The sequence below is a fragment of the Nanorana parkeri genome, unplaced genomic scaffold (assembly GCF_000935625.1).
Source record: "Nanorana parkeri isolate BGI_ZX_2015 unplaced genomic scaffold, ASM93562v1 scaffold247, whole genome shotgun sequence".
In the NCBI taxonomy this organism is placed as follows: domain Eukaryota; kingdom Metazoa; phylum Chordata; class Amphibia; order Anura; family Dicroglossidae; genus Nanorana; species Nanorana parkeri.
In genome coordinates, this window is record NW_017306515.1 from 1,052,677 (window position 1) to 1,073,772 (window position 21,096).

A 21,096-nucleotide genomic window follows, 5' to 3' on the forward strand; every position below is an offset into this window, starting at 1 on the left:
TCATCCTCATAGTTAGAGCCGACCTATAACAATGAAACTGTTACACGTCGGCTCAATAGATCGGGAAGTGAGCGAACGCATAGTGTCGCTTGCTCACTTCTCGATCAACTCCCTGCAGAGAGCTTTGACTGTCAGTCACCGCTCCCCGCAGGGATTCCCCCCCCCCTCCTCCCCGATCCTCCAGTGCTGACTGGAGGAATAGATTGGGAGGGAGCGGGCACAGCTGGCTCTGCCTCTAGATAGGCAGAGCCAGCTGTCACTCACACAGCTGGGTGGACCTCATTGTCGGGATCTGTCCCAGGTGCGGCAGTCTCAGTATACCGCGAGGTGTAGCTCACAATATACTGAGCTTTGGTTCACGGGAGGACGCTAGTATATGTCCTCCCGTGACCCTTAAGAGAACTATGGGGAAAAACACTTACCCATAGTTCTCTTTTAAAGTCAAAAGGATTTTCAGCTATTTCAAATGCTGATGAAATCACTTACAATGGATGCTGCTCCTAGATGTTTAAAAGTTTTAGTTTCCTACCAAATCAGCTGATTCCCTGAGCACTGGTCCTGACTTCCTGTTTTAGGGTGACTCCTTTCTCAATCAGACTGCTATGCAGTCACTCTTGTGTGTGCTAGTAAGTTGTATGTGTCTCCACCAACACACAGACACAGCAAATAAAGTTACTTCCCTCCCACAGGGCCCCCTCTTCTCCCTTCTCCAAGCTAGTAGATGAACAGTTGCTGGGGTCTGCATTGTCCTGTGTGATTTTTGTACTGGACAGGAAGTTCAGAGAAGCTGAGCTTAGAGATTTGGAAGCAGCTGTTCAGAAACATAATGATTGTAAGCGTTTAGACAAAAATGTAAAGGAATACTTTGCTAGGCAATGTATATTTGTTTTATCTGGATGCATTATTGAAAAAAACATTCGAGAGTTTAATACTACTTTAATCAGTGTAATACATTCTAGAATAGGGATTACAGACTTACCAGGCATTAGCCAATATGCCCCCATACCCCCTTCACCAAAATCATCATCATCATCATCAACAACGCCATCATCATTATCATCATCATCATCAACGCCATCATCATGATCATCAGTCCTATTAAGTACCAGTATGACTTCAAAAGTTGTCAATAGCTTAGTTTTACATTATGTATAGATAGCTAGAATCGGAACAGCCAAAAGTAATTATAAAGCACTGAATGTGACATTCACCAGACATTCACTGCATGTGAATAAGTCACTATAATTGAATCCACATGCCCTGGAAAGCTACCCCTGCAGTGAATGATTATTGAATCTTTAGGTTATTTACTGTGAGGCTACGAAGGACTGCTCTCATAGAAAAACACACTGGGGTTGATTTACTAACCTTATAAACACGCCATGAACAAGTATACACCTCTGTAGTGTGTTCCCTCCCAGCATGATCTATTGGTGGAATCTAGACACCTTTGTAGTGTGTACACACCCAGCAGGTGTGTTGGGCAAAGCCAAGCATGAATTGCAAGGTGATGTTGTGTAAATTAGCTCTACGTTGTGTTGCTTGCGTTGATGAATGCAGGAATGTAAATGCATGAGCTAACCATTTTTGTCTAAACTGTGAAGCAGCATTATATATGCATCATGTGCATTTATGCTTTTAGAGACTCATTAGTGGAAATATGCTTTTAGAGACTTGCATGCCGCTATTAGAGCGGCGTGTAGCCTATGGCGCATGTTACATACGTACGTAAATACATAAAAACGCGCCATAACGGCGTGAAAATGTGACACGTTGCTCGTGTTTGGTTGATAAATAAGTTTTGCTGTGTAAAAATGCACACGCACCTGGTGCGTGTGTGTGTTTAGGTTAGTAAATCACACCCACTGTCTTCATTGTAAACATTACATTGAATGTCTTCACAATGCTTGTAGATACAGAGATGAATGAAGGTCCATTATAAAGTGTTTTTACTGCTTGTCAAGAATATGTAGTAAATATTTTTTTTAAATATTGCCTCACTTTAGATTAGTTCTTATAGTCCTCTGTACAGCACTGTCAGGCAATCCACCTCATCTGCACTCCACAGTGCTGTTAATGTAACAATGAGACTGCTGACAGAGAGCAGAGTAATGACCTCGACCTTTATTGTCCATGAAAGAGGCTGGCGGTGGAGAAATATGAAGTCACTGACCTGGCTTTGCTGTCTGGCAAGGATGTGGTCTGGGTCACAAGACTTGTGGTTCAGAATTACAAATTATTTGGCAGGTAACACAGTTCACATATACATCTTTAAACAGATTTTATTGGTTTTCTAGAAAGTGTGCTTTAAGGCGACCAGAAGGTCCAAACCCTTACAGTATTATGTTTTAGAAAACAATGTTCTTAGGGCTTATATGTGCTTCCTATACATCCAGGTAAATAGCCTAATCAACCAATTAGGTTGTTTTCTTCATTGCAGGGCATGTTGCTTTATAAGCAGCAATACCTCTGCTGTGGCAACAACTCTGTCAAGGTCTGGGGACCGGGGCACTAGGGTATGTGAGCTCTGGGGTTTGAGGAGTTGGTAGGATTCACACACAGGAGGGATATCTGGGATGTTGATCACAGAGAGAGAGGAACTAATGGTCTGTGCGTTCTCAGGACGCACTAGAGGCGCAGAATCTAAGAAGGGCCAGGTATTCGACAGAGCATCTAGTGGTGAGGATGATTGGCTGCTGGACACCTTCCAGGTTGCGGCCCTCTAGCGCACCCACACAGACCCAAAGGACTAGTCAAAGCACTGGGGAACTGGATACAAACAAACAACAGGTATGGAAACTTGTAATCAAGAGGAGGAAGATAGGAACAGTGGCACACAATGAGAGAAAGAGAAAGTCACAAGCAAAATGTGCAAAACACACAGTAGAACAGCAGAGTATACCGAGTATATACAGAGTATATAAGAGGGTAGCTAAACAAGGACACTCGGGAAGGGTAAGTTGCTTAGAGGCACACCTAGGAGCAGGAAGGTGTAACATACAAAAGTAAGCTGGAGATGTGTGTTGCACATGCATACAAAGAAGCAGGATAACAGAGAAAAAAGTACATAAAGAAGCACAAAGGGATGTATGCACACAGGGGGTGTGCAGACATGGATGGATTCAATACAGCCACAAAGTAAGAGAAGAGCACAGAAGTAAAAGGGTGACGGCAAAGCAAAAGGATGATACACTGGAAGGTAAGTGACAGAATTGAAGTACAAGCAAGCAATTAAATAGGAGGAAGAGGACTTCCAGTTCCGGCGCCAGATGACTTAGCCGTGTCTCCCGGAGCTCCGTCCCGCCGATCGCCGAACACCCCCGAACCCAGCCGATCTTATCATACAATAGTCACCGTGACCTACCCGCACAGCAGGGGATACAGTACGGTCTATGGATCGCTATCTTTCGCGAGCACAGCCGACCAGGAAAGCCTTGGAACAGTCTCTCACAGACGACAGGGACAAATCCAAGATGGCCGCCGATGTCACTCAGCAATCTGACCTAACGATGGATCTCTCTGGTGAGTCACAGCCACCTCCCCTACAAGGACAAATAGACTACCAGACATTGGTTAGGGTTAGGCTGCAGCTGTTGCCTCCCACTTAAAGCCAGACCTGGCCCATATTATCGCAGACTCTCTGCAGCAGCATCTAGGGAAACTAAAGCTCCTGCAACCTGCATTCCAACATCTTAATCGGTGGGGACTTTAATGCCACGCCAAATACTCTGGAAGACAGATTTTGGGAACTCAGATCTACCCCCCCCATGATTGAGCCTCAAGACAAACACTTACAGGACATGATAAAGTCGAGTGACCTTTCAGATGTTTGGAGACACCATCATCCCTTGGACAGGGAATATACCCACTTCTCGCATGCCCACAAGTCCCTATCCCGAATAGACATATTCCTGGCAGCTCCTCACCTCTTACAAAAAATCGAATCGGTCACCATAGAAGACATACTGATCTCTGACCACGCCCCAGTGGTGGCTACCCTCCAAGGCCTATTTAGTCTTCTTCTTCTTCCTTTCAATTGATGATTTGCTTATTTCTGTTTTCACATAGCGATCTATGGACTACATATCTTAAGGTGAAGTTCCCTATGCCACACACGCATGTTAAATTTGCGGGAATGTATATGGTCCTGTATTTTATCCTCACCACATGTTGTGAACACATTCTGATTTCTTCATGAAAATGTCTCATCACTATGTAACCTGCTATAATAACAATAAAAATTGATATGCTAAATAGGAGGAAGCAAACAGACAAAGGATGGAGAGGGAAAACACAGTAGAAGTGAGGCAATGAAGGCAGTATAGATAGACTCACCGCACACAGGTGAAAGCAATTAAGGTCTGCAACAATATACTAAAGGTAACCACGGAAATACTATAGTAGGGGCGCAGGGAATAAGATCCCAGGGATAGTTAGAGCCACAAGGGGAACGGAACAAGGCATAAGACTTGTTGCTCGTACCCCTTGTGTATGGAAAGTGTATGGAAGGCGTGCAACCGCTTTTACTGTACGGTCGCACGTCTTTTGTCTAAGGAGCATGTTCGAAAACCAGGTGAAAATCTTACGATTTTTGGTTGGTTTGTGGCATGCTCGGGAGACAAATGCCAAACGGGCCGGTGTGCGCACGCTTACTGCCCGTTCAACGCTTTGTACAACGCTTACTGCCCGTTCATCATTGTGGTCATCGCAAGCCCGCCCCTCAGTGGGGCGGGGCGGTCTTGCGATGATCGCAAGTACGATCTGCCTGTCCAAGATGGGCAGATCGTACGTTTTTTTAATTACTTTACAACCATCGCAAGACTAAGGTCTTGCGATGGTTGTAAAGTGTATGGCCACCTTAAGGCGAGTCCTCATTTACAGACTCTTTCAGCCACAGCTTCCATGCATAAAGTGCAATCACCATCTCCTGTAGCAACAGCTTCTATGCTGTGTGCTCAGTCTGCTGTGGCAACAACTCCTAAAATGGATGTGCAGCCCCCGTCTCCTGTGAAAATTACTTCCAGTGTTCAGTCTCAGTCCCCCATGGCAACTGCTCCTAAGGTGAGTTCTCACTCACAAACTCTTTCAGCAACTAGTTCTAAGCAGAAAGTGCAATTACCGTCTCCTGTGGCAACAGCTTTCAGTGTTAGTGCTCAGTCTTCTGTGGCACCTGCCTCTAGGCTGAGCTTACCATCGCAATCTCCCATGGAGTTAGCACTTAACCCAAGTTTACACTCTCTATCACTTATGGTATCAGCCTTAAAGCAAGATGTGCAAACTCCATTTCCCACAACAGCTTCTAAGCTGAATGCTCAGTCTCAACCTTTTGTGACAACAGTTTCTAATCTAAGTGCATCTTTATCTCCCTTGGCAACAGGTTCCCAGCTCACATCACAATATCAATCTCCCATAGCAAATGCTTCTTCTGTTCCTCCTTCTGAGTGTCAGGAAGAAAGTAATGACCCGAGGACTGGACTGACTGTTCTGATGATGAAGCAGATATGGAAACGAACCCTGATGCCTGGACTGACTGTCCAAAGATGAGGATGAAGATGATCATCTCAATTTCTCCAGTACCTGATATCCAAGGCCCAGGAAATATTCCTTGCCTAAAATTTCCAGTCCTAAAACTTCCAGTCCTAAAACCCTACAGTCAGTTTCTGACAACTCAGTTCTAGTTGCTTCTGCCATAAACTTGTTTTCTGAGATTCTGCATCCTAAAGCTGCTTCTAAAGCTCAACACCCCATATCCGCCGCTGCAGTTCAGTACTCCGAGCCTGCCTCTGAGACTCAGTCCCTCAAGTCTGCCTCTGCAGCTCAGCACCCCAAGGTTGCCTCTAAACCTCAACACCCCAAGTCTGCCTCTGCAGCTCAACACCCCGAGGTTGCCTCTGAGGCTCAGTCCCTCAAGTCTCCCTCTGTAGCTCAGTACCCCAAGTCTGACCATGACAAACTCTTTCCAGAAGTTTTTCTACTGTCTATATATCTACATCTGCTAGCATGCTGTAGATATATGCAAAAACCTAAAAAAAAAAAACTTTTCAAACAGGTTTAAACTTACCTGTGTCTTCGCCGCTTGCTCCCGTCCGAACATCTGGAGAGTCTTTGGCGGCCGCAAAGGATCTTGGGGCGGGCACATGCGCAGTTCAGATGGTCGGCCGGGAGACACAAGGTAAGTCTATGGAGCAGCGTGCACTCACGCAGGACAGAGGATTCAGCGCTGGATCGGAGACCAGCACCAGCGCTGGATGGACAGCTGAAAGCTACACTAAAGAAGATGATCAGATTAAGAGACATGATTTAAGGTAAGTCCTTACACTAACATTGTGGGGAGGGGAACAAATATCCTTTAATGTCACTTTAAGCCTAGGGCTGCACTGGTCTTAAAACCTAGGGTTACATTTGTTGATTGATTAAACCTAGGGCTACATTAGCAATTAAGCCTAGAGCTACACTGACCTCAAAACTTAGGGCTACACAGGCGATTAAGCCTAGGGCTACGTTAGCAATTAAGCTGAGAGCTACACTGGCATTTAAGCCGAGGGCTGCACTGGTGATTGAGCCTAGGGCTGCATCAGCAATTAAGCCTTTGGCTGGGTTCACACCTAGGCTTACCGAATATGCGCGTTTGCCTAATGGTATACGCCCTAAAGAAGCTCCTGTACTTCTTTGGGCGTAGGGCGTTTTGCAGCGCGTTCCTACGCGCTGTAAAACGCCCAGGTGGGAACCATGCCCATAGGCAATCATTGGTTTTCACATGTTGAGCGTTTTATAGCGCGTAGTAACACGCTGTAAAATACCCAGGTGTGAACCAGGCCTAAAGGTACAATGGCATTCAAGCCTAGTGCTATAGTGGGAATTAAGCATAGGATTACAGAAAAAATTAAGCCAAGGGCTACACAGGCGATTGAGCCTAGGGCTACATCAGCAATTAAGCCTAAATCTACACTGGCCTTTAAGCCTAGGGATACAGTGGAAATTAAGCCTAGGGTTGCAGTGAAAATTCAGCCTAGGATGACATTAGCAATTAAGAATAGCAGTATACCGACCTTTAAGCCTAGGGCTGCACTACCAATGAAGCCTAAGGCTACAATGGTTATTAAGCTGGCTATAATGGCATTTAAGCGTATGGCTACACTGGTGATTAAGCCTAGGGTTGCTATGCAAATTAAATGTAGGTCTAAACTGGTGATTAATCCTAGAGCGCCAATAGGGATTAAGGTTAGGGCTACAATAGTGTTTAAGATAAAGGCTATACTGGCAATTTTTAGTAGCGTCATTGTACTACTTAAATCTCATGAGACTGATCTCTTTGTAGCACGAATGAGCACACAGCCGCAAGTAAATTGCATAGCAGATATTATTAGCAATGAATGTCCCCTCTTCTCCCCCATAGACTCGAATGGGATTTGGAAATTGATTGCTCAACAATCAGTTGTTTAAAAGATCATTGGGCATTTTTTTTTCCTATTCAATTACACCCTGTGAGATTATTCCTTCGAGACCCATCTCCTAATTATTGCCCACCAATCTCCAGAATTAGCAAAAACAGATTACAGATTATTTTTTGCATCTCGGAGAATAAAAATCACCGATGCAGCCCAAGGCTTAGGATCCAGTTTCAGCAGGTACACAACATGCCTCTGTGGATAGACAAGAAATCCTTTTAGCAAGGGAGAAGTTTTTTGTTTTTTTGTGTTTTTTCTTTTTTTGTAACAGAACCTCAGATCTGTTATTTTTTGCTGCAGTTGTAAACAGCCTTTGTTGACAAGTCAGGTTGCAGAATCTGACATCTGCTCTGTATTTTGGGAAGAAAACTCCAGTCGTCTAGGAATAAAAATAGCCGCTTTGCATTTTTTCTTCCTCCAGCAGTGATGCATTTGTGGCAATATTTGTTAATTAAAGATTAGTTTAACAGATTTCCCCAGCTGGCTTCGACATATCTAATTAAAAATAGATACAGCATGCAATGCCAAAGATTGTTCTGCTGCCGCTATTTTTAGCAATTATGGTACGTTAAGAACAAGTCGTTTTTCTTTATACTGCTGCACAAAATTAAACTCACATAAAAGTCACAGAACGGTTATTCAAATGGAAACTTTCAAGAGGTTGCTATTCGTCAGCATAAGTTACATGGGTGATTTTGCTAAACTGTACAATTAAAATTACTCACCAATAAACAAAGGCAATTTAAAATGTTCAAGCTACATGGTAGAACGTAGCTGTGATATATCAGAAGATGTGGCAATATTGTATTATAAAGACCAACTAGATTATACCATGTTGTCTTCCTCACTGGGAACCCATTGTGATCCAACACAGGTCTTACAAAGTTAATGGAGAGATTTTAATTAAGCAATTTATAACCTAAGTATCACTCATGTAGCCTAAGGGCCCATTCACATGGGTTTTGTGGCGATGTGATCCATTGGGTTTCAATACATTTTTCTATGGATGCTAATAGAAGGGCACTGAAAAATGAATGGGTGTGAATGGGGCTAGTTCACACCGCTCTGTTGTGTTATGTTACGCTCTGCTGAAAAAAGTTGAACATGCACTACTTTCTGGTGTGATCTGATGTGAACTAGCCCCATTCACACCCATTCATTTTTTGGTGCCCCTCCGTCAGCATTCGTCGAAAAATGTATCGCAACGCAATGGATCAGAAGGAAATTGTAAGGCGCAAGTCAAAAGAACCTCCATTGATTTGTGATTTCTTTCCGATTTTAGTGTGAACAAGCCCTAGTACCTTCAGTTAACCTGAATGGGAAAATGTGTGTCAACCCAACAAAAATGGAGCCTGCAGAATATTCTTATAGCTCATTTACTGTAGCAAAAATATGTGAACAAAGTCCACTATTATCTATAGGACCTGCTTCCTAAATAATAGACTAATTGCTATGTGTATTACCCTTTGTTAGGCCACTGATGTCAACTGAACAGGATCCATCCAAAACACACGTGAAAGCACATGGAAACCTATTTGGTGATACATATACTTTCAGTGCAAAACAATGCAAAATGTGGGTATGAATGGATCCTGCTAAAAACATTTTCCTCTGCCTGTGTATTTTGCCTACACTGGAAACTAATACAAAATCAAGACAGTGCACACATACCACCCAGCTTTCCAAAATGAATAAGAAGGGGGACCCCTGCCACACCCCCAGTTGCATCAACCAGAAATATTTAATACACAGACAATAAATGTTTATTTTTTCCAGTAATTTTTATTTATACTGGGTTGCCAAAATAACAAATGCAATAATATAATGTTGTCTGAAAGGCTTTAGTACTTTAGTCCAATAGAAAGACAAGCCCTCTAAATGTAGGACAGTTTGGAGCTATGGTGTACATGGAGTGAATGAGCTCTCAGGACTATTCAATCTAATGGTTCCTATTATGTCCAAGATATCATTACAGATGCTGGAAGTATGCCTAGGACCTTGCTTCACAAAAGCAATCTACCATGGAATTCTACTCATATAGGTAGAGTCAGTTAGGGAGGTAATAAAATGCAACTAACTCGAATGAAAGAATTAAGTCAGTTCCATCCAGCCTGGGTACATTTCTGCTCACAATACTTGTATCTCTTGTCATGAATACAAATACATGAAATCACTTCCACTATAAGAATTAAACATCCCCCAGTTCCAGCAGCTTTGCCTAAGAACATAAACAATTTCTATTTTAATAGGAAATGTGATTGATCTAAACAGCATGTTGATACATTATAATTTTCTGAGTATGAATTATAAACGTGTTTTATTCAGAATCTACAAGCAGAGGAATTTGATGAAAGCTTGAGCTGTCATTCCTATTGCCAAAAACCTCTGCGTGCCACTTATTATCGGTTTTCAATTTAATCTTCCAACTGGAAAATAAATTCCAACTATCCCTTTTTGGAAGGACGGTCACTCTTTTGTCTTCCAGCACTCTCTGATCTAACTGATGTACAGGTCTGTAGTAACATGAATACCATTTATATATACCAAATGTTTAAGTTGATTTCAAATTAATTTAAGTACTGTGGCAGTGCGTAGCAATGCCATGCAAGATGCTGGTGACTCAGACACTCAGGACTCTCAGCGAGAGGGGCTGGGAGGTTCCAGAACATTAATAGATTTACAGGGAAAAAGCTGGGCTTTCAGTATCTTCCATCTTTTCTGTATTGTAGCTGCGATCTGGATCTCTGGAGATTTCATAGAGTTCTGGGTGAAAATCTCCAGTCCTAGGGTCAGGTGTTGCCAGTAATCAGGTGGCTGAGAGCAGCCTCATTAAGAGCTCAGACCAGAGCTCAAGGGAAGAGTTGGTGGTGTGTGCTGGAAGCACACGAGGGTCGAGCCAAGCCAGTGGTGTGTGGGTGTGCAGGAGGCACATGACTACAAGCAGACGCATGTGGAACAGCCACGGGAGTCTGGGGAAGGTTGGTGACCCAAGAGACCTGGTGGGCACACTGCTGAGAGAGAAGTGTGAGTGCTCATGAGGGGTGATCGGAGTGAGTATCATACAGAGGTGTGCTAAAGACTGTACTTGCTGAGACATAAGCGGACTGTATGTTGTGTTGCTGAATTAAAGCTCTTTTATGTTACGGAAGAATAATAAAGACTGTTGGTTAATGGAAAAGCCTGTGCGAGTGGTCTGTGAGCTCCCCAACCTTACAGTACCTCAACGATTAACACAAATTTACCTTATTTGTGTATCGCTCAGCTGTAGATCCTCAAACCATCTCTGAATTGGTGCTGACACTGTCCTTCCTTCTGGAGGGGGGCTACTTGTGTTCCTCATGGTCCCTGTGTGTGTTGTACAGTTGATGTGGCCATTTGTAAAAATTCAAGTCTAATAATAATACCTCCTAACTTTCTCCACCAAAAGAAGAGAAAACCCTTGCAGAACCTTATTTTAGATTATTTCATACAAAGAACTCCGGCATCAACACTTCATGTGCATAAGACAGGATGTCATAAATTCAAAAGTCACCAACAGTGATTCTCATGTGTAAAAAATGAATACAGATTCCGAAAAAGATAAACTAATTTAAACATGTATGCCTCTTTACAAAGTAGGTATGCTGTCTACTATCCAATGGGAATAGAAAGAACAACAAAAACAAAAATCAGGGGTAAATGACAACATCACTACTCTTCTATGCTGAGCAGATGTTTAAAAAATGCCAACATTTGCAGTTGTGTAGTTATTAAATATCATTTAACATTTATTTTTTTTAAAGAAAAAAAAAAACAACCCTTACAGTTGGGTGACCCCTGCACTATAAGGGTTAAGTGCTTGTTTTTCTCTAGGGTCTCAAATACAGGAGATATGCTCACCTATTGCTCGGTCCTGCGGCAGTGACCGCTCATCTCTCTCCCCCTCCATTCTAGCTGTGGTATCTCCCAAGGGTAGCCCCACTGCAAAGGTTATTTTTTTAGGGCTGCAACTAATGATTCGTTTCATAAAAGATTAGTTGGCCGATTATTTTTTATGATTAATTTGATAAAAATAATGAAATAAATACCATCCTTAATGTACAATAAAATACACAAATGGAGAGTTACAAACATAAAGTTTACTTCAGAATAAAACTGCATGCAGAATTTTTTGCAATCGCACTGCACTGGAACACATAACATTGCAGTACTGTGCGTTCCAGTGCAGGTGAGCACGCTGTGGGTGGGAGGCGCGTTTGGGGTGTCATTGACATGAATGGCACTGTAACGCACCTCCCACAGCAGAATTTGTCAGGCTGACCCGAAAATGACTTTTTTCCCACCTCTTATCTTTTTTTTTTTTAAATTGTATTGTAAGCACATGGCGCTTGAATAGCTATAGCCAGGGAGTGACAGCTGTCAGTAGCAAGATTCTGCAAACGGCAGCTGAATGTAAACACAGCAGGTAGAGGGCTGGTGTAATAGCCAGCCTGCTATTGGCCATTTCAAATTGCAATAGCCAATAGCAGGCTGGCTGTTGCACCCGCCCACTGCTTGCTGTGCCCTACTCCCAGCGTGGAGGAGAGAGCTAGGAGATTCAACCAACTAATCGATTACAAGAATAGTTGACAACTATTCTCATAATCGATTTTTATTGATTAGTTGGTTGCAGCCCTATTCTTTTTTAATTTAAATGCAGCTATTGCAAGTACAATCATTTTGATATAGGCATCCTGTAATTTCTTCCCAGCAGCTCTGTTGCATTGCACATGTGCCAACAAGGAATACATTGACAGGAGGACAGAGTGTGAAGGTTCATCACTGTGCTGCTGCTTCTCCAATATAATATCATCAGGTTGTAATGTGCTCTTGACCAAGTTAAGATGCTGCAATTAAGGATAAGGACCTCGCTATGCGCCATGTCAGGGGTGTCTGTCAAAAATTCTTTAGCAGGTAAAACAGCTCATATACAGTATATGGAGTTAGGTGGTGTATTCAACCACTTGCATTGTTCCAGTTTAAACTGGTATCAGAGCTTTGATTTTGCCGGTAGTCATATATGGTAGTGCAAGCCAAACTATTAGATTACTCTATGACATAAGGCGATCCTCATCTTATTACTCACAGTCAATTCATATAAGTAAAGGTGCAATGTTCCTCTGGCCACCCACCACCAGCAATACCACCACCACCACGATGGAAGCAGTTGGATGCAAAATGGTTGTTGGGTAAACCTCATGTTTGTATGTTATTGGACTGACAGGCTTATTTATTTGAAACAAAACTCTTCCCCATCCCCCAGACAGTGAGAGCTGAGCAGGATTTTTCAGTCCTGGAGTTGGCACAAAGAACAACAAAAAAAGGGTAAGTTACAGTTTAAAAAAAAGTTCTACTATGGGGGGCGTGGCTTAACAATGGCGCCGTAAAGACGCACTAACTAGCAGCTCTGCATCGAGCGGCACTGACCCGCTCTCCAGAAGCAGTTAACGGCTCTCTCTCTGCATGTCACGGCCGCCGGGCAGTCAGCCGCAACTCCGGAGCTCTCGCCAGTCCGCCCTGACAGGCTTCTTTGCCCCCGCCGACACCTCAAGCCGGGTAGGTGGATCGTCGCGCATGGCGACTACCCGATCGGCGGCTGCAGGCCCCACTCCTTCTAAGCCCAAGGGCAAAGCGCCGGCACCCCTGCACGATATGGCGGAGCTGACCCGTGATCGTGACCGGCCCCCATCCCCGATCCCCTCGCCTGTTCTCCCATCTACAGGCCCTGGAGACCGCACACTGACGGAGGTGGGGGCAGGGGGGGAACGGGGGGAGATCCTCCCGCGGCTCACCACCAAAGGAGACCTGGAGGCAATGGCAGCGACGATCGTGGCGGCCTTCAGACAAGAAGTCCATGAAATTGGGCAGAAGGTGACAGCTTTAGATGGCCGGGTGCCCACACTGGAAGACTCTACGTCCTCTATCACGCAGCGGCTGTCGGCCTTGGAATCGGCCCACTCGGATATGGGCACACAGATCACTACGGCTTTCCTCCGGCTGGATGACGGCGAAAACCGCAATAGGCGCAATAATCTGCGGTTGAGAGGTATCCCTGAAGCTACCACTAGCAGGGACCTGCGATCTACCGTCCTGGCGATCCTCAACCACTACCTGGATAAACCCCCTGAAGCGGTCATGCAATTGGACCGGGTACACCGAGTTCTTGGAGGTCGTCCTCAAACCACTGCTAACTCCCAGCCTCCCGATGTTCTCTGCCGGGTCCACGTTTATGCCATAAAGGAGGAAATGCTGCAAAAGGCCTGGCACAAGGGACCAATGGACTTTGATGGAGCTCCTGTTCACATCATGCCTGACTTTTCCAGACATACCCTCCGCATGAGACGATCCTTGAGGCCCTTACTGGAGGTCATCCACTCCGCGGACGCCTCGTACAGATGGGGGCATCCTTTTCCTCTCATTGTGCGGCTGGGTGACGCCACATTCCAGCTACATCGTCCTCAACAGCTGCCGGCCTTGTTTTCTTTCCTGGGGGTAGAGGCTATACCTATCCCGAACTGGCTGGACTTCACCGAGGATCGACAGTCATCTGCCCCGCTCCCGTACGGATCCTCCAGACCAGGGAGATCCCGCAGCCGAGCCAACCGACGCACAGCGCCTGGTCCATCCCACGCACGGAGCGAAGCCTGATGACCCATTCCTTTGCAAGCTGAGTTGCAACCCCAGGTGTTTTTGTCACAATCCCTGTGTTATAATGTTGTTTTAAGTGGGAATTGTGTATTGTGTTTGCTGTACCTTCCTAACCAATGCAGTGGGCCCTCCTTTGGGCCCTTTGTAGGCTCCAGAAGATTGGTCCTGGGGAGGGCCCCTTTATCTATCTAATACTGGGGGGAGGGGAGACATATTTTACACTCCCATATGGTTTTATTTGCTGCCCTCATGGGGAGGGGCAGGGAGGCGAGTGGCTCATGGGGGGTGGGACTGCGGCATTGGCGGGCCCCCTGCATGAGGGGTTCAGGGATGGCACCCTCTCCCCTCATGGACACCCAGGACTTGGTTACTGGGGTTTACTTTACTCTGTTATAATATGCCTTTAACACTGATGTAGGGTACTGTTGCCGAGTTGATGCATCTCCTTTACCGCTGTTGTTTTGATCACTGTTTTACTACATCTTTACCCCCATAGGATACACGTTCACACCCTAGTTGCACAGGGGTGTTCGCAATAACAAGGTTTTGACTGACCTGTAGCCAGTGTCAGTACATTCTTTTCTTCTGACTTTTCCTAATTACATTCTCCTTACCTCTTTCTGTCTCTCCTGTTTGCCATTTTTCCCTATTGGTCTCTCTGCTCTCCCCCCTCCCCACTCCTTCCCTTCCCACCCCCTCCTTCCCACGTAAATGCCTCCGCTTTCAATCTACTCCCTGAATGTCAGGGGCCTGAACATCCCTGAGAAGCGCTCTAGATTGTTATCTGACTTGCGGAGGGCTAGGGCGCAGGTGGCCTTCATTCAGAAAACACACTTTAAGAGGGATGCGGTTCCCAGACTGGTCAATCGGGATTACCCAGTGGTGTATCATGCTGTGTCCCCGCTCTCCAAATCTAAGGGTGTGACTATCCTGATCTCCAGGTCGGTGGATTGGACTTATGTTGACCAAATGGCTGACGAGATGGGTCGGTACCTAGTAGTGAAGGGCTGCCCGGGCGGAGTCGGGGTGACGTTGGCCAATGTGTATCTGCCCAACTCGGACCAGCTCCAGTTCCTAGACACCTTTCTCACTCGTCTGTCAGAGTTTCAGGAGGGGACGCTGATACTAGGCGGAGACTTTAATGTTGCCCTAGACCCTATTATCGACACCTCCAGGGGCGCCTCCCACCTCTCCTTCTCCTATCTCAGGAAGCTCAAATTAGCCCTACAGCAACTCCACCTTGTGGACGTGTGGCATACCCTGTTCCCTGAGAGGCGAGACTTTACCTACTACTCGACGGTCCATCATTCATACTCGAGGTTCGATTACTTCCTGCTTCGACACGCGGACCTGCCTAAGGTTCTTTCAGCAACTGTAGGTACACCTCTACTGCAGGATCCCGCCATTCGTGGGGAAGATTCGTCTTCTTTGACGGATTATTTCCGCACCAATGGCGAGGACAGTGCCGACCCTCTGATTGTTTGGGAGGCACACAAATGTGTTATCAGGGGGGTCCTCATCAAACACGGAGCAACTTTATCTTTTCTTCTCCTCTCTACCTCACCCCTCGAGGTACCCGCCTTAGTCGCCTAAAGCTCAGAAAGTATGATATGTGGCAGTAGCGGTGATACAGTGCTTGGGACCCAGTGCCTTTCGAGTATCTAGCATTTCTGTATTCTACCTCAAATATGTGCTACGAAGGGGGGGCCTTTCCCACAGCACGTATATTGTGAAATGTAAGGCGACCAACACATACGTACGAAACATGCTATGCAATGTCTTTGACCAGTGGCTGATATGTTGTTCTCTCTACAGGGTCATGATATATTACTGTGCCATTGAGTCCTGATATAACCAAATCTGTCTGATATTATGCTACATTATTTGATATGCTTGCTCATTCATTGTAAATGAGTATTCACTGACTGCCTGCGTGCAGTCTTTTGGGATAAGTTTGAATGTCAGATTATTACTCTGTTAAATAAACGTTGATTTAAAACAAAAAAAGTTCTACTATGTGAATGGGAACATGCAACAAATATAAAAAATCTTTGCTCAAACACTTACAGTTGTCATGTTTCCAAACAGCTGGCTCCAACTCTGTCAGCTCTGCTTCCTTGAAGTTCCTGCCCAGTACAAGATCACAAGCAGTCTCCACCAACAGTTCACCTCCTCATGTATCACTTCCCCCTACCTTTTAAATTGTAAGCCCTCAGGGGCAGGGCTGTCCTTACCATCTTGTCTTGAATTGTATTGTGATTGAAATGTCTGCCCTATATTGTAAAGCGCTGCGCAAACTGTTGGCGCTATATAAATCCTGTATAATAATAATAATAATCTACTAGCTTGGAGAAGGAAGAATGCAGGAGAGAGGAAGGAGGAGTGGGGTGGAATGTCCTGGGATTCCTTTGTGTTTGTGGAGACACACAAAGCTTACTAGCACACACAAGGGTTGTTCCATAGGACACTGCAAGGGAAATGAGCCACCCTAATGCAGGGTATCAGAGCCAGTGCTCAAGGGACCAGCTGAATCTGCAGGGTATCAGAGCCGGTGCTCAGGGGACCAGCTGAATCTGCAGGAAACTAAAACTTTAAGAAGCAGTATTTATTGTAAGTGATTTCATCAGTGATTGAAATACCTTAAATCTTTTGAATTTAATATAATTTTAAGCCCCTCAAACACACATCATTACCATTTACTGGGACATCAAAGTAGGTCAATTACATTGAGGTCAATGCTGAGACAGCGAACTGACTTGTTTATGCGTTTCTCAGACCATTTTGAAAAGAAGTTTATAAACACCAAACTCAATGTAAAAGGAATAATAAAATGACACCAAGTCCTCCATTAGTTTCTGTTGCTGTATCAGGCGCCTGGCAGCACAATTTATGGCATGTAAGAATCGTAATACAAGCAGCAAAGGAAAATGAACAAAACATGGTCCATTGTGTCAAATTTTGTTAAGTGATTAGTCAGCAAAGCCAGATTACGGCTACACTCTCTGGAGGAAACCCCAGCATCGGGCTCACATTAGAACAGCTCTTGACTTGAGAAATATATGTATTCTCCTACAGCCGAGTTATAAATTACCGTCATTTTCAAAATATATAAATCATTTTATAAAAATTATTTATTTTCAGTCATTCAGCGGCAAACAGGAATAAAACACACACATACTTCCCAAATAATTATTATGAAAACCGACAGAATCTTATATATTAAAGTGATTGTGACATTTATTGCGTTATGAAAAATTATTCCTGGAGCTGTGCCACTAATAAAGAAGTACACAGCCCTAGAGAATTGGCCCCTATGAAGCCCAGGCCCCGGCATCGTTCTGCCTGTCACATCCTGGCAAATGATTCTGGGATTTCCGATTTTATGATGGATCAACCGCCACGCAGCCTCGTGTTCTTGGAGCGATAAAAGGATGTACGTTTTCACACACTGATGAGATTTCCCCTAAAGCATCTAAATGGATAACAATCACTCCTCAGCATTTAGAATCTTATATAAAAAAAAAAGTGCTGAGCAAAAGGTTTTGGAAGTAACTATTTTATACGGAGTCGGAGTGGCCACAGGCGGGCATATTTCACCCACAGAATGATGGGTGGGGGAGATATCTACCTGTAAGTGAAGGAGTCAACCGAGCTCTGGAACGTACTCTGGCTCTCACCTTAAAAGTTATTGTGGTGCCTATGTCGTACTTTCACCCATTAATCTGTTTCGCAGCATGCATGATATCTGACCACAGTGGTGGATGCAGGGCATGGCACTTATGGCACATGCCCTGGGCACCACTTGAAGGGTGGGGGCGCCACACCATGGGTCATCAAAAGTTCGCCGACCCTCGGTGGCAGCTTACTTTTTTTGGTCTGGCAGGCATCCCACCAAGCTCCTGGCAGCCAGTGACGTCACTGGTTGCCAAGAGCTGGGCGGGATGCCATATGCCCATTTTATAGCAGACATGCCTCTGTTAACGCCCCCTAGGAATACATGTGCAGTTTGCATCCCTTGCAATTACTGGGTTAAAAATTATGCAGTGACTGCAAATGATGCTCAAAATTGTAACCCTTGCTTCTATCAATCAGATCGAAGACAGCATTCAGCACACGCTATTCAAAGTGTATTTCCACTTTTTCAGTTGAATTTGAGAAAACCCAACTATATGTTTGCAATGTGTTTCTAGTAACACAGCATACTTAAGGGGCTGATTTATAAATCTTCTGCCCAATGTATAGATGGGAGCGAATGCTGTTTGCACATCACTACCACCGATAGATGGAGCCAAGGAGCATAGAAAATGCCTATGCTTCTCAGTGCCATCTAGTGGTGGTAGTGCCGTGTGAACAGCATTCAGCCAGCTATATCCTAGGCAGAAAATGTATTCATTGGCCCCTAAGAATAATTTACAAAAAATATTTCTTACTTTTCTGTATTTCTTTGGGGGAAACCTTTGGGCAAACTGAGAGCTACTCTGAACAATTAGTGAGTAAGTCTGTCCCTGAGATAATGAGGAGCAGAATGAGCTCCCCCTCATTAACGGAATGCTGGAAGCCAAGTGTCTCTATCTGTAACCCTTTGTTAGAACAGACAGTGTTTAAATCTAGTTTACAACTGATAATGAGATCAGCACAGTACAGTACAATACATGTGTACAGCACAGACAGGGTTAATTATGGTAAACACTAACTCATCAGCCCCTTCCTTGAAATTATAGAGAATGAAAAAAAATCAGTTTTGGAGTTTTCAGAAAAGAAAAAGTGAGTGAAAACATGTATCAAAAATAAAGTAGGTGGCATCCCAATCCAGCTGTGAAAGTGGAAATACTCTATAAAGTGTATCTGTGGCCAGGCTATTCTTAACAAGCAGTAAATGAGCAGTGAATCAGCAGCCTTCTAATATCTATTGTAAACCCAGATCAGGAGCTCTGGGTGGGGGGAAGCAGATCAGCTGGGAGAATGAGTTGGACTATTTCACTGCTTCTGCTGTAAGCTTTGAGAATTAATTACTCTACAGTGCTTGCAGGCACAGTGGACAGGGGTGGCTTGTTTTGAAGGTCATTCACTGCTTGTTAATAATATGTAAGTATTTAAATGTCTCAAAATTTTGGTGGCTTTTAGGTGATTCCTGGCTTTTCTTTAGAGTGTTAGCAGAATACACTAAGTTCTAACCAGATACCATTGCCTGTTCTGCTTCCCTACAATACAAAGCAAAAGTAACACCTAATATCCATATTATTGTTAGCAAATTAGGATGAAATAGGTCCTTCACTGCAAATGAAAAAATGAAGATATGAACTTAATTCTGGAACAGTATCATCGGAATCATCAGAAAGTACATTCTCCCTCTACAGTAATGTTCCTTTATTTCATAACAATGAAAACATTCAATGTCCTTAAAATAGACAATACAATACAACCAACAATGTTATGACAGCTTGGAATTGTCCAGGGCCATCTATGTAAGCATTAAAGGGAAGGAATGCCTCAAAAGTACTTCCAATTTTTTTTTTGGGTCAGTGAACAGAAGAAAATCCAATTTATTTCCATGCAATGTGTTGCAGCTATGCAGAAACTGGGAAGAAACTGGGAAACTGGGAATCTTGTAAGTTTATTTAAACAGTTTTAAAATAAAAACCTGTTTTGGCATATTACACTATGTGTTTAATATCCTCTCTGGGGAACGGATACGTTTTGTAAACGACCACACCTGAACCGGAAGCTTTCTAGTGAAAGAGCACAGAGTCGAGGAGGACGTTTTTACTGTGAGTGGAGGAGCAACCGCTCACCGTGATTGCGATCTGGGATTGTTATGCCTCTTTGAATATGGAAGTCTGGTGAGTGTGGTGTCTTTCACAGTCACCGGGAGTTTGCGCACTACAGCTATAAGAAGGACTCATCACTGATGGTTATTTACATCTTGGCACTTTGTCACTTTTTTTGCATCAATTAATAGTGGACTTTATAATTATCAATTTGCACTTAATTGCTACTGGAGATATTACAATGAGAGACATGTTTTATTATTTATGAGTATTTATTAACTGTATTGGTTATATGCGATTTATTTGATATCTAGCACTTTATTATTCACGCATTATGATTATTGATTTGCGCGGTGCACCTGTTTGATTTATGCAGAAACTTACAGGTGGTATAGATGGGGTCTGCTACAAAGTGGATCCTGGGGTCAGGACCCAGTCATCTTTCTCTCAGTGGTACAATTTTAAATTCATGGCCCTATATTACAATTTTCATGATGTACCCAACTTGCTGGCCTATTATTGACCTTTACCTCTAATGCACAGGCTATATCTAATAACAGCCCACCTTAATACTGGTGGCAAGTGTCCTATGCTGCAGAGTTTAAAGAAAACCATTACATTGCCCTGAATGGGCAACATGACATGTTCTCCTAATAACACTAACAGTCACCTTTGCAATGATCCTTCTCTGCTCTATACGTCTGTTAGAACCCTTGGAAATACCTGCTACTTCTGGATATATGGAAAAATTAGATTAGACTCATGGCTCAGACCGGAAAACGGTGGAAGGGGAGAGTGGGTAAGGCAGTGATTATTGGGTAAGGGGGTTAACCTATCAAGAGAACGTGTCACTTTGCTTTGAATGGGCACTTGGATTCATTTTATTTATAGCATCCTTTGTCAAAATACATTTAATATGAGCCCCTTCGTAGACATCAAATGACCACCTCAGTCCTCCAGGCCCCATAGTAGTTGTATGGTCTGCTTTTACTATGGTTGCATCCTTGCTTCTTCATTTGTTACCAGCTGCTGTATGTTTATATTACATTTAGTACAGCTTTCTCTTTCTCCTTCACATCCTTTTTTTACCTTCAGTTATTAGATATGCTATAGCCCTAGTTAGCTTTGTCTTTGGGCCCTATAACTTTTAGCTGTTCCTCTGTATTGCGTTTGGGAAGGGGGGGGGGGGGGGGGGGCCGCGGCTTTTTTTTGTG

The 21,096-nt window shown here is 44.0% G+C and overlaps 1 protein-coding gene across 2 annotated transcripts in view; it reads right to left on the reverse strand.

Annotated features, from left to right (window-relative positions):
- The window catches only part of KCNH7 (potassium voltage-gated channel subfamily H member 7), a 355,010-nt gene that overhangs the window by 318,585 nt on the left and 15,329 nt on the right, over nucleotides 1-21,096 (reverse strand). The window lies entirely within an intron of this gene.